The sequence below is a fragment of the Pan troglodytes genome, chromosome 3 (assembly GCF_028858775.2).
Source record: "Pan troglodytes isolate AG18354 chromosome 3, NHGRI_mPanTro3-v2.0_pri, whole genome shotgun sequence".
NCBI classification, from domain to species: Eukaryota; Metazoa; Chordata; class Mammalia; order Primates; family Hominidae; genus Pan; species Pan troglodytes.
The window spans coordinates 140,690,420-140,706,296 of NC_072401.2; the positions used below are offsets into that span (position 1 = coordinate 140,690,420).

A 15,877-nucleotide genomic window follows, 5' to 3' on the forward strand; every position below is an offset into this window, starting at 1 on the left:
TGCCCAGGCTGGTCTCGAACTCTTAGGCTTAAGTGATCTGCCTACCTTGACCTCCCAAAGTATTGGGATTACAGGCATGAGCTACCACACCTAGCCTTGAATTTTTTTTGAGACGGAGTCTTGCCTTGTATCATTTTTATTTATTTTTTGTTTTTTATTTTTGAGACAGAGTGTCTCTCTGTTGCCAGGCTGGAGTGCAGTGGTGCGATCTCGGCCCACTACAACCTCCGACTCCCTGATTCAAGCGATTCTCCTGCCTCAGCCTCCTGAGTAGCTGGGATTACAGGCGCGCACCACCAGGCCCAGCTAATTTTTTTTGTATTTTTAGTAGAGACAGGGTTTCACCATGTTGGCCAGGATGGTCTCGATCTCCTGACCTCGTGATCTGCCTGCCTCGGCCTCCCAAAGTGCTGGGATTACAGGCATGAGCCACCGCGCCTGGCCTGCATCATTTTTAAAAAGTCAACTTTAGCACAATATTTATGGTATTTCATAGATAACAGAACTTTTTTTTGTTTGTTTTTGAGGGGGAGTATTGATCTGTCACCCAGGCTGGAGTGCAGTGGCGAGATCTCAGCTCACTGCAACCTGCGCCTCGCAGGTTCAAGCGATTCTTGTGCCTCAGCCTCCAGAGTAGCTGGGACTACAGGCATGCACCACCACACATGGCTAATTTTTGTATTTTTAGTAGAAACTGGGTTTCACCATGTTGCCCAGGCTGGTCTCGAATTCCTGAGCTCAAAGGGATCCCCCTGCCTCGGCCTCACAGGTGTGAGCCACCTGCCCATCCAACAATAGGACCTTTTTTTTTTTTTTTAGCTCAAGAAAGACCTGTGGCTTAGACACTTAAACAAAAAGAAGTAACATCTACTGGCCTTTAATCTTGAATGTGGTCTAGTGAAGCTGGAGGGCATTTCTTTCCTTCTTTTTTTTTTTTTTCTGAGACAGGATCTCACTCTGTTGCCCAAGCTGGAGTGCAGTGGTCTGATCACAGCTCACTGTAGCCTCAACCTCCCAAGCTCAAGCGATCCTCCCACCTCAGCTTCTGGAGTAGCTGGGACTACAGGTGCGTGCCAACACGCCCAGTTAAGTTTTTGCATTTCTTGTAGAGATGGGGTTTTGCCATATTGCCCAGGCTGGTCTCGAATTCCTGGGCTCAAGTGATTCACCCACCTGGGCCTCTCAAAGTGCTGGGATTGCAGGCATGAGCCACTGCACCCAGCCAGGTATTTCTTTTCTCATTTTCATTTGCATCTACAAATTTATATAGGATGGGAGGGAAAAAAATTCATGAGATTAGAAATTGGGATCTTTAAGATTCAAGTTCATCAGCACACATCTGATGACAAATGCGGCCGTAGAGAGCCTGGTAGGAATAAGACAGTTAAAATGATAATGGGGGTGGAGTAGGGGTGAAATACCCAACAGGAAATTTACTATAAGGGCAGAGCTATCTGAATGGATGACCCAGAGCTTTCTGCAGGACCTGAATCATTGAAGGCAGAAGTTACCTTGAGGTGCAATGTGTAGTTGAACTAGAAATTTCTCCCTACTTAGATACTATACAACGTCTTGAAGAAAATGTCTGTATTTGAAGAGTTTGAAGTGCTGTACTGAGAAAGCCACTTCTGAGAGTGACACTGGAGCAAGTACCTGGAAGAAACACTGAGCCCCAGCTGCATTGGCAGAGACCTGTTTCAGTTGCCCTAGAAACAAAGAGCAGGGCACCAGTGTTAAGGAAGGAGGGTGCCCGGCACGGTGGCTCACGCCTGTAATCCCAGCACTTTGGGAGGCCGAGGCGGGCGGATCACAAGGTCAGGAGTTTGAGACCATCCTGGCTAACACAGTGAAACCCCGTCTGTACTAAAAATACAAAAAATTAGCCAGGCGTGGTGGCGGGCGCCTGTAGTCCTAGCTACTCCGGAGGCTGAGGCAGGAGGATGGCGTGAACCCGGGAGGCGGAGCTTGCAGTGAGCCGAGATTGGTCCACTGCATTCCAGCCTGGGTGACAGAGCGAGACTCCATCTCAAAAAAAAAAAAAAAAAAGTAAGAAAAAAAAGGAAGGAGATTGTCCATGTTCTTGGCATCTTGAACAAAGAACTGGGCAAAGTGCACAAAACACGGAAGAAATGAAGGATTTATTGAAAATGAAAGTACACTACACAGTGTGGGAGCAGGCCCGAGCATAGGGGCTCAAGAGCCCCGTTACAGAATTTTTGGGAGTTGAAATACCCTCTACTTGGGGTACGTCCTATGTAAATGGAGAGGATGAAATAAAGTTACAAAGTCTTCTACTTGGCCCGCGCTCTACGGAGAGGATATTTCCTATCATAGCTGAAGTGTGAATGGGCCTTATGTTCCCTGCCTCCAGATCTTGTTTTCCTGCCTCAACTCCCCACTAAGAGATGTGATCCTCATAAATCTTTATAGGAAGCAGAGGGACCGGCGGTCTTTTTTCTGTAAGTGCTTCATGCTGACTTGGGGCATAGTCCCTACCTATTGGGGATCACAGAACTCTCGCCCTGTTCTGTCTAGTAGAGACAGGGTAGCTTCCTGATGACCAGGGGTGGTGTCTTCACCTGGAACTGGCTGGAACCTTTGTTGCATGATCATCTGGAACTTGATGGTCTCTAGGCAAGAGGAAATGAATTTGGTTAAAAGATTTAATGGGAACCTCAAGGGGTAGATACCCATGCTGTCAAGAATGTTTGTTACAGAGATTTGCAGAAGAAAAGACAAAACCTGATCTGTTCTAGGATTCATGTGTTTCCTTAAAGTCTTAGCACAACCAACTTTATTTTGGTTTGGTCTGTTGGGGCCTAGTGCATGAGCTTAGTCCAAAATGATGGCCTCCCAGAATTTTGTTTAAAAAATTCCTCCTTCTCACCTAAGTGAAGAATGTGACCAAAAGTTAAGGCCTTAGTGCCACTCTCAGTTACCATCATTTTGTGTTTCCAGTCGCAGCATGTCATTTGTAGGTTACAGTGTCCTCATGGTTGCACATTTCTTTCAGCTCCAGTTACTCCAGTTGAAGAGAGACCATATGACATCCTAGAGACAGCTGCATGCAGCATTTAAAACCTTTGAGAGAAAACAGCTCACCAGGGAGACTATTATTATGACTATTGGGAGGATAATAGCAAGAGTTTGGAGTATGCTCCTTACCCAAGGTCCCCCGAAAACCAAACCTCCTAAAATCAAATAGATCAAAGAATGAGCTAAAGAGTTTACTCACTTAACTAGGCAGTCTCTTTGTTAATCCCCTACCACTGAATTTTTATAATCTTCATTTGAGTATTTCTCCATAGGCCAAAAGTGCCAGCAGCTGCAGATACTTCCTTGTTCAGCCAATTCTACTTTCACAAAAGAATTTAAAGTTTGTTGTGTAACTGTAGCCTTTACAGTAGAGTTTGCTATAGAGCCTATCATGAGGGATACATTTCTTTTTTTTTTCTTTTTTTTGAGACACAGTCTCACTCTACTGCCCAGGCTGGAGTGCAGTGGCACAATAATCTTGGCTCACTGCAACCTCTGCCTTCCCAGTTCAAGTGATTCTCCTGCCTCAGCCTCCCAAGTAGCTGGGATTACAGGCCCCCACCACCACGCCCAGCTAATTTTTGTATTTTTGGTACAAACGGGGTTTCACCATATTGGTCAGGCTGGTCTTTAAGTCCTGACCTCAGCCTCTCAAAGTGCTGGGATCTGCACTGCCTCGGTCTCGCAAAGTGCTAGGATTACAGGCATGAGCCACCGCACCCGGCCTGAGGGATGTATTTCTAATCGTTGCTTCTTTTACTTTAAACCACAGAAAAAGGACCTAACAAATGATGCCCTTTTAGAAGAGTGAAGGCCTCCTGGCAGTGTTTTCTTTAACCCATGATATGGGTTAAGAGGAATGAATAAATGTTTTATTTTTGACTGATTATGAGGCAACGTATGTATCATTAAAGTTTCTTACCTACATTGGGCCTTCATCTTTTATCTATCCAAGTACAAGGGTATCCATGTATAAGGCTGGCTGCAAACTCCTTCACAATAAAAGTACACCACATTAATGCACATAACAGACCCCTTTTCTACTTCTATTGTTTATAGAGGCATAAGAAAAAATATTCAAAGATAAGAGTTTCATGACAGTAGAAGTCTTAATCTGTGAATTAGGGAAAAACTGTTCATATCAAGGATGCCATCTGCTTCTCGGGAGACATTTCCCTGGTCAGCTTTACCTCAAGGGTTCCAATGGATGCACAGTTCCAAAAGTGTGGAGGGACCCGGGACCCTTCTCAGTTGTGAGACCATAAACCCAAAGCCCAAGGTTCTGAAGTTTTGTTGTAGTGTGGATGACAAGGACAGTCTTTCTCTGATGTTTCCAGAAGATCCAAACCATAAAAAAGCTTTTTTTTCACCTGGTGAAAACACACTGCAGCATAATAGTCTACTGTTATAACATCAGCCCTCTTGCATGGGAAAGCTTTTATAAAACCAGAAAACATACACTGAAAATAACAATTGAATGAAATCCTTTTATAAAATGTTTAAATGGCCCACCAGGTGACCAAATGTACGTGAAACTTTATCTTCCCAGGAATATGGAACCAAGCTTTGGTTATAAAATGTTTTAAACAATTTCAGTATCAGCTGGTTTAATATGAAAATCTGACAGTATTTTCTTGGTATTTAATTAATTTTTGTTCTACTCAGGTTAGTAGCTTTATACAAGGAAATTTGGTTATTTCTGTGGTTTACAATAACAATTTAATAACCATAATTATAATTGATAGCACATACTACTTTAGAAATCCCATATAATTTTGGAACATATATTAGTAATATTCACAAAAATAAAACCTAAAGAAGACTGAACATCATTTTGGCAATCCCATGTACCTAACATGTCAGAAAATCCTGTTTACCTCTTTTCTAAATGTTTTCAGGACCCTCTTATCCATCCAAAAAGTCAGGGATTAGGAAAGACAACTTTGAAACTGAAGTTTGATTTTAGAATTCCAGATTACCATAAATTATTTATTTTGCCAAAATGACTCAGAAATTTTAAACTAGTAAAAATCTTTTATAACCTTTTACAAAAAAAAAAAAAAAAAGCCACATTCAACTGTTCTTACACATCTTGCAGGTAAAACTGTTTCTTTTTTTTGAGACGGAGTCTCGCTCTGTTGCCCAGGCAGGAGTGCAGTGGCGCGATCTCGGCTCACTACAAGCTCCGCCGCCCGGGTCACGCTATTCTCCTGCCTCAGCCTCCTGAGTAGCTGAGACTACAGGCGCCCGCCACCACGCCCGGCTAATTTTTTTGTATTTTTAGTAGAGACGGGGTTTCACCGTGTTAGCCAGGATGGTCTCGATCTCCTGACCTCATGATGTGCCCGCTTCGGCCTCCCAAAGTGCTGGGATTACAGGCGTGAGCCACCGCGCCCAGCCTGTAAAACTGTTTCTAGTAGTCTTAATTGCATGTTACAGTGGCAACTCTTAGCAATTTTAACTTTAATGTAAAACCTGGTAAGTTATGTTCTGGTAAGATTTGACTATTTTCAGCATAGCTAGGAGCGTGGCCAACTCCACACATCCCCAGGCCTTACCTAGCTGGAAAGCAGGCAAGTTAAACAATTTTCAAAAGCCAAAGAAGCAATTTATGACCTTAAAGCATTTAGCAAACCTGATATTTGAATATAACTTAGACCACATGTTTACATTTTGAAGACATTGTATTTTACCAATAATCTTTAAAACCATCTTTATTTCCCAAAGATTGCTAAAGTCATGTGAACTAAAAGGCATTATACTTTCTAGTTTTCTGACAAAATATTTGATTTAAGCTCTTCTTCTTATTAAACCAATTAATTTAAAACTTTACACAGGAGATAAACAGTGAATTTCACTTTATATTTAACCAGTTTGCACAGAGAGAAAGAGACCAGAGAGAGACTGACTGGTAAGAAATTCTTACCCTTTTGCCGGCATGCCAGGTTTCTGGGTTCTCTCTCCCTGAGCAGCCCAGGAGACCCTGCTTGACCGTATGCAAAGAGACACATTGCTATGAATTAAGAATATTCATAGATAGTTTACAAATTTTGGAGAAACTAAAAAAAGAGAAATATGACTTAAATTCTATTTGTGAGAGTATACTCAACAAACTTAAAATATCAGGAAGCCTAAAATCCAAAACTTTAGTTTAAGGATAGAAAGCTGGTGTGCTCCATTAATTCCTGCAGGCCCGACAAAGGTAGCTTGGGAATTCCAGATAAATGGAACTAATGATGACTTGCTAGAAATGCATAGGAAACAAAATAACTATTCACAGAACCAAAGGAAAGCCTTCTACTAGAAACTAAAAAGCATCATGGTTTTATATATATTGATACACAACCAGTCAGAGGTGAATAAGCAGCAAACGAATAGGCTGGGCGCGGTGGCTCACACCTGTAATCCTAGCACTTTGGGAGGCTGAGGCGGGTGGATCATGAGGTCAGGAGTTTGAGACTAGCCTGGCCAACATAATGAAACCCCATCTCTACTAAAAATACAAAAAAAAAAATTAACTGGGCATGGTGGTGGGCACCTGTAATCCTAGCTACTTGAGAGGCTGAGGCAGGAGAATCGCTTGAACCTGGGAGGCAGAGGTTGCAGTGAGGCAAGATCGCGCCACTGTACTCCAGCCAGGGTGACAGTGCGAGACTCTGTCTCAAAAAAAAAAAAAAAAGGAGAAGTAAAAACAAACAAGAAACCACCCTAAATTTTCCTACTCAATTTACCTTAGTGGTTACAGTGTTACCTAGGGCCCCAAAAAACCCACATAATGAATATTTTGCTCCTGATACACAATTCAATATCCCTATATTCACCAATATTTTATACATTCTGTGCAATCAAAAAATCCACTTTAGGCACATGACCAATAAGTATTCTAGGCACTATCCACACAAAACAGTAAACATAGTGTGAAGCAATGCAAGCATGTATGTGAAATTTGGCTTTACACTAAATCCAGTTTCATGCTTAACTATATTAAAAAAGAATTGGCGGCCGGGCATGGTTACAGGCTCACGCCTGTAATCCCAGCACTTTGAGAGGCAGAGGCAGAGGCAGGCGAATCACCTGAGGTCAGGAGTTCGAGACCAGCCTGGCTAACATGGTGAAACCTTGTTTCTACTTAAAATACAAAAAATTAGCTGGGCTTGGTAGCGAGTGCCTGTAATCCTAGCTACTCGGGAGGCTGAGGCAGGGGAATCACTTGAACCTGGGAGGCAGAGGTTGCAGTGAGATCACACCATTGCACTCCAGCTTGGGTAACAAGAGCAGAACTCCGTCTCAAATAAAAGAAAAAAAAAATTGCCAAACTGCCAATGCATTTTTTACAATACTTCTTATTTTACTTTAATCAAGACTAAGAGCTTTAACTATGAAAATGTTAAATAGCCAAATGTCTCCAATTTTTTATCAGGTTTTAAAGAATATTTTATTATTTAAACTTTTTCCACATCTTTCTCCCCTACTTAATGGCTTCTTACTACACTGTTTCATAAATAACCTTTGCAAATCTGTAATTTGAACTAACTTTTAGATAACTTCTGAATTAGACAAAATTATTATTTTTCCACTAATAACCGATTCTGGCACATTTTACATACAGAATTATGTGTTAACTAGAATTTTTATCCTTATTAACCTAAAACTTTAGTGAAACCCTAAAAAGCAAGAAATCCTGAACTATCAGATATGGACATTTACAGATAAGAACAATTCCACAATTTCAGAAACATATTCCTATATTACAACCCTTTCTTAATTGGAAATGACTCAGATATTAAATAAGCATTGTTAGAAATATGAAATATGTTAGAAATAGATAATCAGTGCCACAAAGAAAAGTCAGCAGAGAGACAAAAGATCTCTCAGCAAGGCAATCTTTACTTTCTGCAGAAAGGGTACTCAATCACAGATGGAACAATGGCGAGAGCACACATGAACAAAGGAAAAGCAGGCATATTTATCCCTTATGCATTTGGGTCGACCTTACTGCTGTGCCCTGCATCCATTGACTGGAGCGGGACCTCACACTCAAACTGATACCCAATTTGCTAATAGCTAAAACTTTTCTAAATAGGTAAGTGCAGGGAAGAACAAAGAAGTTGCTTACGAAAGGTTTAAGGAAGCAATAACATTTCCAAATAAGGAAGGGGCATAGGCTGTGAGCTGGAACGTGACTGTGAGCATGTCCAACAGTTACATAGGATAGGGCTTAACAAGAGTTATTAGCACAAAGCAACAATGCTTGAAGAAAGTTAGTCTATAAAAGAAACTATTATTTCTAACACTTATGATTTATGCTTTAACAAGAAGGGGAACTTTGAAGAGGAAACTTTTTACTTTCCACAAGCATCAAAAATAACTTTAAGATTTTAATTTATGGGCGGGGCGCGGTGGCTCACACCTGTAATCCCAGCACTTTGGGAGGCTGAGGCGGGCCGATCACAAGGTCAGGAGATCGAGACCATCCTGGCCAACATGGAGAAACCCTGTCTCTACTAAAAATACAAAAATCAGCCAGGTGTGGTGGTGTGTGCCTATAATCCCAGCTACTTAGGAGGCTGAGACAAGAGAATCGCTTGAACCAGGGAGTCGGAGGTTGCGGTGAGCCGAGAGCATGACACTGCACTCCAGCCTGGTGAGAGAGTGAGACTCCATCTCAAAAAAAAGATTTTAATTCACACAAAATGTCTACCTAAAACATTTATCCCATTCACTGTACTTTATTTTTTACTGTTAACAGAGGAGACATGAGACATCAATCAACATATGTAAAATGAACATTGGTTTGGACTCTGAGGTGAGGAGGGAGCTTGGAGGCTTTCAGATCACAGGTAGGTGGGAGGCAAACAGTTGCATTCTCCTGAGTTCCTGATTAGCCCTTCCCAAGGAAGCAATCAGATATACATTTATCTCAGTGAGACTTTGAATAGAACGGGAGGCAGGCTCGCCCCTAGCAGCTCCCAGCTTGAATTAACACTGACATTTTAAAATACCTAGCAAAGACAAACATAAAATTCAGACAAAATGTATGCTGACAATTCTGGAGGCATTTCTGTTTTTATTCCACCAATAATTTTAAAGCTAGCTTGTTTATTAAAGTTATACTTTATTTATTTATTTATTTATTTATTTATTTTGAGACGGAGTCTTGCTCTGTCACCCAGGCTGGAGTGCAGTGGTGCCATCTCGGCTCACTGCCAGCTCCGCCTCTCGGGTTCACGCCATTCTCCTGCCTCAGCCTCCCCAGCAGCTCGGACACAGTTGCACGCCACCATGCCCAGCTAATTTTTTTTTGTACTTTTAGTAGAGACGGGGTTTCACCGTGTTAGCCAGGATGGTCTCGATCTCTTGACCTCGTGATCCGCCCGCCTCGGCCTCCCAAAGTGCTGGGATTACTGGCGTGAACCACCGCGCCCGGCCTAAAGTTATACTTTAAATCATGTGAACTTGAAAATTGCTTAGACCTATTTACTTAATTTATAAGTGCTTTTTTACTTATAAGCCAATTTTGGTAGACACAACATATAACAATAAGTGTACATACAAATAAACACATCTAGACATGCATACACACACATAAATGAAGATCCAGTAGCTTGGAACCTTAGCCATGAGATAGCAATACCAGCTTGCCCCAGTAGATAATCCAGTGAAGGCTGTGAACCAAAATTTCAGTTAAAGCAGTTTCCATGGCAGCTTGATTTTTAAAGACCAAACCTTCCCAGACTCCAAAGAGCACTGAGGCCAAACCCTACCAAAGTTGCGTGTCACACATTAACCAGGCTCCCAGCTTAGAACCGCAGCACAAAAGCCTGGATACATGCAATGCCATTCCACTCTCCCTTTAGACAGTAAACTCCAGATTCCAAACAATGTTTGGGCCAGACAGCATTGCAATTGCGAGAGAAAATTCTAAGGAGGATTTAGTACTAGACCTCAGAGCCTCTGCTAAGAGCATCCCCTTTGAGCAGGTTGAGGTCCACAGGACCCACGGAGCATCCTCCTGTGGGGTCCAATCTTAGAGTGTCAGATGTCTCTGACCTTGGGTGGGCACTGGTACCACGTGCAGGTTTTCCCCTCCAAGGCCTACCTCCTAGTATGAGTCTTATAATGGCCATGAACTCTAATGAGAACAGGATGCCAGGTGGGCTTTTTGTCTTTAGCCAGTTGAGTACGTAAGGGAAGAACTTAGCATAAGAAAAGAAAGTTTAAGTCCCCTGAAACACGCGCGAGTTTGCTCTGAGCTGCAGGGATCAGGGATCGCCTAGATCTCCTTCCCCCTTCTGGGCAGTGCAATTATAAACAGCCGCTGAAAGACTGAAAAGAAAGGAAAAAAAAAAAGAAAGAAAAACACCCAGATTCCTTAAGCTAACTGTAAAAAGACCCTGTTCCCCTAAGCGAATCATGAGATGGCAGTTAGGCCATCCTCAACATGGAAACCCCTCAGTTTCACGAACCACGGCCAGAAATCTGCAGCTGTTTCCATGTTTAGGCGCCGCCCACCAAGGGTCCCCAGTTGGAAAGGAAAAGAGAGAGCGCGCCCCTGTATGGAGCGGAAAGGAAAGGGAGTAAAATGAATCCCAAACTTTTCGGCTTACCTCTTCTTCCTGTCTGATTCGCCGAAATATTAATGGTGGAGAGTGTCCCGGTTCTTGGCTTCCTGAACAAAGAATTGGACAAAACGCACAAGCAAGGAAAGGAAGGAATGAAGGGTTTTATTGAAAACGAAAGTACGCTCCATGGTGTGGGAGCGGGCCTGAGCAGAGAGTCTCAAAGTCCCTGTTGCAGAATTTTTGGGAGTTGAAATACCCTCTACTTGGGTACGCCCTATGTAAATGGAGAGGATGAAGTACAGTTACAAAGTCATTTACTTGGCCTACGCCCTATGGAGAGGATATTTCCTATCATAGCTCAAGTGTGAATCTGCCTTATGTTCCCTGCCTCCAGACCCTATTTTCCTGCCTTACCAGGGCTAATGGAAATGTACCTTAGAATAGAAGAAGACTGTTGAAAACGAAGATTTTAGTCTATTTTGGTGTCTGCTTATAAAAGTGCCTGACATGTAGAAGGCACTCAATAAATACTTGTGGAATGATGAATGAATGAGAGGATGAACGTATGAGTGGGAACCCAGCCAAGCCCTTGACCTGTGGTTTTCTCTGGGTTTCAGCATCCCAGCAGCTCTCCTGGCAGGGAGGCAGAGCCCCCGGGGGCCACAGGGCAGGGCAGGCAAGATCTGGAAGTCAGTGATCAATGAGACTAGAAGGAGTTACCCATAAAAGGAAAACTTTACATTAACTCATCTAGAAAGTCAAGAGTGAGGGTGTTCTGTCACCCCACTGATGACCAGGAGTGATTTCACTGATCCTCCTGCTCCATGTGTGCCAATCTAGAGCCATGACTCCTGTCCAAAAGAGTGACCTTTCCACATACAAATAGAGAGAGTTCTAGACAGACCATATGCTGAGTTTCAGAAACAGAAATAATCACTTTGTGTGGTCCAGAAACACAGCTGTAATCCTGCTTAGAGTTGCTTTTTCTCTTTGTTTGCTTGTGTTGTTTTTTGGGAGACAGGTGTCAGGAAATAGCCTCTATAATAATGACATTAAAAATTTTCTTCTCTTAGGGCCGGATGTGTGGCTCATGCCTGTAATCCCAGCACTTTGGGAGGCCAAGGTGGGCAGATCACGAGGGCAGGTGTTCGAGACCGGCCTGGCCAACATAGTGAAACCCCATCTCTACTAAAAGTAACAACAATTAGCATGGTGACATGTGCCTGTAATCCCAGCTACTTGGGAGGCTGAGGCAGGAGAATCACTTGAACCCGGGAGGTGGAAGTAGCAGTGAGCCGAGATCGCGCCACTGCACTCCAGCCTGGCAACAGAGAGAGACTCTATCTCAAAAAAAAAAAAAAAAAAAAGGCAACTTTCCATGATTGAAAAGTAGTACAATGTAATCCAGGTGGGTTAGCTGAGACTAAGAGCAGTCAATAAAATACTTTATTAATGGCATAAGAGTTGCCTCCAGGTACTGGTGTTCTGATTACATAATATCTACATTTAAAAAAAAATCTAGTTCATGTGAAAGCATGGACATGCTTTAGGCATTAGGCAGCAGTAACTGTAATAGGACCAATAAGGCAATGTACCAGTCCAAACATGTCCATAAGCTGTGATTCATTGTTGTTATGTTCAAAAGGGTTAGAGCTCTAGATAGCACTGAAACTCAACCAGCAGAAACTCTCCAGTAACCAGAAACTCTAATTTTTTGTTTGTTTTTTTAGATATGGGTCTCACTGTCACCCAGGCTAGAGTGCAGTGACTCACTGCAGCCTCAAATTCTAGGCAATCCTCCAGGCAATACGAGCTTGCCCCAATAGATAATCCAATGAAGGCTGTGAACCAAAATTTCAGTTAAACCAGTTTCCATGGCAGTTCCATGGCTTCTCAAATTGCTGGGATTACAGGTCTGAGCCACTGTGCTCAGCCATGAAACTCCAATTAAAATAGTAGGCCGGGCACAGTGGCACATGCTTGTAATCCTAACACCTTGGGAGGCCAAGGCAGGAGGATTGTTTGGGCCCAGGAGTTCAAGACCGGCCTTTCAAACATCGCAAGACCCTGTCTCTACAAAAATTAAAATTAGCTGGGTGAGGTGGCACTCACCTTCAGTCTTGTGAGGCTAAGGGTAGGAGGATCGCTTGAGCACAGGAGAGCGAGGCTGCAGTGAGCTGTGATTGCACCACAGCACTCAGCCTGGGCGACAGAGTGAGGCTTTGTCTCAAATAAAATAAAATAAAATAATTGTAGTAGTGTCCACAAGAATCACCTGCAGACCCCGAAGATCTTAGACTTTGAATATTCACCCTGACTGCTCCCTTTACCTAGAATCCCACTTATCTTAGATCAGTCTAAGTCCCCGCCTCTCCATTTGGCTACCCCTGCTTATCCTTCAAAACTCAGGTAAGATTTTCTCCTTAGCCAGGAGCCCTCTTTGAGCATAATTCACTTCCCCACTTCTCCTATAAGCCCCCATAGCATCTTTCAAATTTCTGTGTAGTTAACACATTACATGGCATATTTTGTTTTTCTTTCCCTCTGCCCAGAAGGTAAGCTTCTCAGTCTATTCATGCACCTAGTAAAATGCAATTACCATAGTAGGCAGCTCAACAAATATACACTAAGAAATGTTATTCAGAGTCTTGAAAAGTAGTGAATTGGCCGGCTGTGATGGCTTATGCCTGTAATCCCAGCACTTTGGGAGGCTGAGGCGGGCGGATCACCTGAGGTCAGGAGTTCGAAACCAGCCTGACCAATATGGTGAAACTCCATCTCTACTAAAAATACAAAATTAGCCGGGTGTGGTGGCAGACGCCTGTAATCCCAGCTACTCGGGAGGCTGAGGCAGGAGAATCACTTGAACCCAGGAGGCGGAGGTTGCAGTGAGCCGAGATCGCGCCATTGCACTCCAGCCTGAGCAACAAGAGCGAAACTCTATCTCAAAAAGAAAAGAAGTGAATTAATTTGATCAAATAAAAGTAGCTTAGATAGCTCTATCTTTAATAAGCTTTGATGCTACAAAATTTTCCAGTGATCTTTAAGAGGAAAAAACTGAGAAGCAGTGTTCACTTTTCTTTCAGTTTCTTCTTTCCAGGAGGATACTAAGAAGTAATGATGCCTCTTTTTTTATGCTCAGAAAAATCTCAGATGAGGACAATCATCTTTATTTCTATTTTCAGCACGGGTTCTTGCTGTGTGGCTGTGAAAATGACTGACAGAAATTATAACCAGGTACCGACTGCTCTGTACTTTTTCTTTCTCTTCCAGGTTCGGGATGGCACATTCCTAATTCCCTCTTGACCACAAAATGTGAGGATCTAGCCTCAAATCTGCAACGCTTGCGTCTAAGAAAAAAATTGTTTTTAAATTTCCATTTAACAGAAATACAGATGCAGAGCCATATAATCATCGGTCTTTGATCACTCAGCAAATCACAGAACAAGGAACAAATCCTAGAGGGGATGACAGGCCAGTTTTTGACCCTATAGCCCAGCAACCTCAACACGGAACTGGAACCTTTCCCACATTAATCGCAAGGCAAGCAAGTGACAGATTTTTACTTTTTAGTTCAATCTTTTTAAATCAATTATAAAAGATGACAAATATACACCTCTCTTGGGATACTTTAGATAGGGCCTTATATAAGTATTATATGTCCTAAAATCAGGCAGATCTTTCTTTATCCCCATCACATATTTTACATTTCTGAAAGTAAAACAGGAAATTACTTCAAGAAAATGCCTGGAAGAAAAGCAAATATTTTCAAACTATTCAGAAGAATGGAATTTTTCAAAAATTAAAATTTGCCAAAGGGAGCCAGGCATGGTGGGTCACACCTGGAACCTCAGTGCTTTGAGAGGCTGAGACAGGATGATCACTTGAGGCCAGCAGTTTGAGACCAGCCTGGGTAGCATAGTGAGACCCTGTCTCTATAAAAAATTAAAAAATTAGCTGGGCCTGGTGGTGCATGTCTGCAGTCGTAGCCACTCCAAAGTCTGAGGTGGGAGGATCACTTGAGCCCAGCAGTTTGAGGCTGAAGTGAGCTATAATCACGCCACTGCACTCCAGCCTGGGCAAGAGAGCAAGATCATCTCTTAAAAAAAGGGAAAATAAAATAAAATAAACTTGCCAAAGGGGAAAAAAAGCAAGTAATGTCTAATTATTTAAAGCCTAAAGAGAGAAAAAACAGCTGTTATTCCACTATTATGCTATCATATTTGGCTGCCCCTTTCACTGGGTTATTACTATTGGTATCTGGGAATATACCCGGACCTTCTCTGATCTCCTGTGTCCCAATAGTCCAAAGGAGGGGGATAGCCAGCTGCTTCTCCTTGTCTCATTGTCTGGCCATGGGGAATGCTTTGGCTGTCACTTGAAGCTCCTCTTCTGAGTCTGTAGTGACTGGGGAAGTGCCTAGCTGGTTTTATCTTTTCTAGATGCAGAGGATGCAACAGGGAACCAGAAACGCCTTCCTGAAAATGTCATTTGTTTGTATTTTCTGGGTCTCTTACAGAATCTCTGGGACTCATGCAGAGGCAGAAAAGGATACTCTCTATCTCCCTATGACTTTTATTAAATCCTAAGATTTTAAAATGTAGTAACTGGGACTCATTCTGATCTTAGTTGAATGAATTCTCATTACTGTGTTTCTTTTCCATGTTAAAGAAATATAATATTTGTGCTTCCTTAAAACTAAAATTACAACTGAAATCAGCATAGTGAGTGGTTCACTTAGAGTGGAAGGTTTAAAGCAATAGAAGAGTTTATATTTAATAAAATTACTCATGTGGCCTGGCGCAGTGGCTCATGCCTGTAATCCCAGCACTTTGGGAGGCCGAAGCAGGTGGATCACCTGAGGTCAGGAGTTCGAGACCACCCTGGGCAACATGGTGAAACCCTGTGTCTCTACTAAAAATACAAAAAAATTAGCCGGGCCTAGTGGCAGGCGCCTGTAATCCCAGCTACTCAGGAGGCTGAGGCAGGAGAATCACTTGAACCCAGGAGGCAGAGGTTGCAGTGAGCTGAGATTGCGCCATTGCACTCCAGCCTGGGCGACAGAGCAAGACTCCTTCTCCAAAAAAAAAAAAAAAAAAAAAAAAATTACTCACAAATCTATAATTGCCTCCTCCTTCTACTTGGTTTTACATTTTCCTATATCCTGTGATTTATTGCAAGTTACTGCCAATACCTTTTGAAGTCCATATGGGTAAATATTGTAAGTAAATAACTAATATATAACATTTTCTTTTTTTTTTTTTTTAGAGATAGGGTCT

The 15,877-nt window shown here is 42.5% G+C and overlaps 1 long non-coding RNA gene across 1 annotated transcript in view; it reads left to right on the forward strand.

Moving 5' to 3' along the window:
• LOC134809808 (uncharacterized) overlaps positions 1–14,741 on the forward strand; it is a 70,323-nt gene extending 55,582 nt beyond the window's left edge. Inside the window, exons 3-4 of the long non-coding RNA XR_010156347.1 lie at positions 8,786–8,876; positions 13,872–14,741. This is a non-coding gene — a long non-coding RNA (uncharacterized LOC134809808). The remainder of the gene's footprint in view (positions 1–8,785; positions 8,877–13,871) is intronic.
• The last annotated feature ends 1,136 nt before the right edge of the window (positions 14,742–15,877 follow it).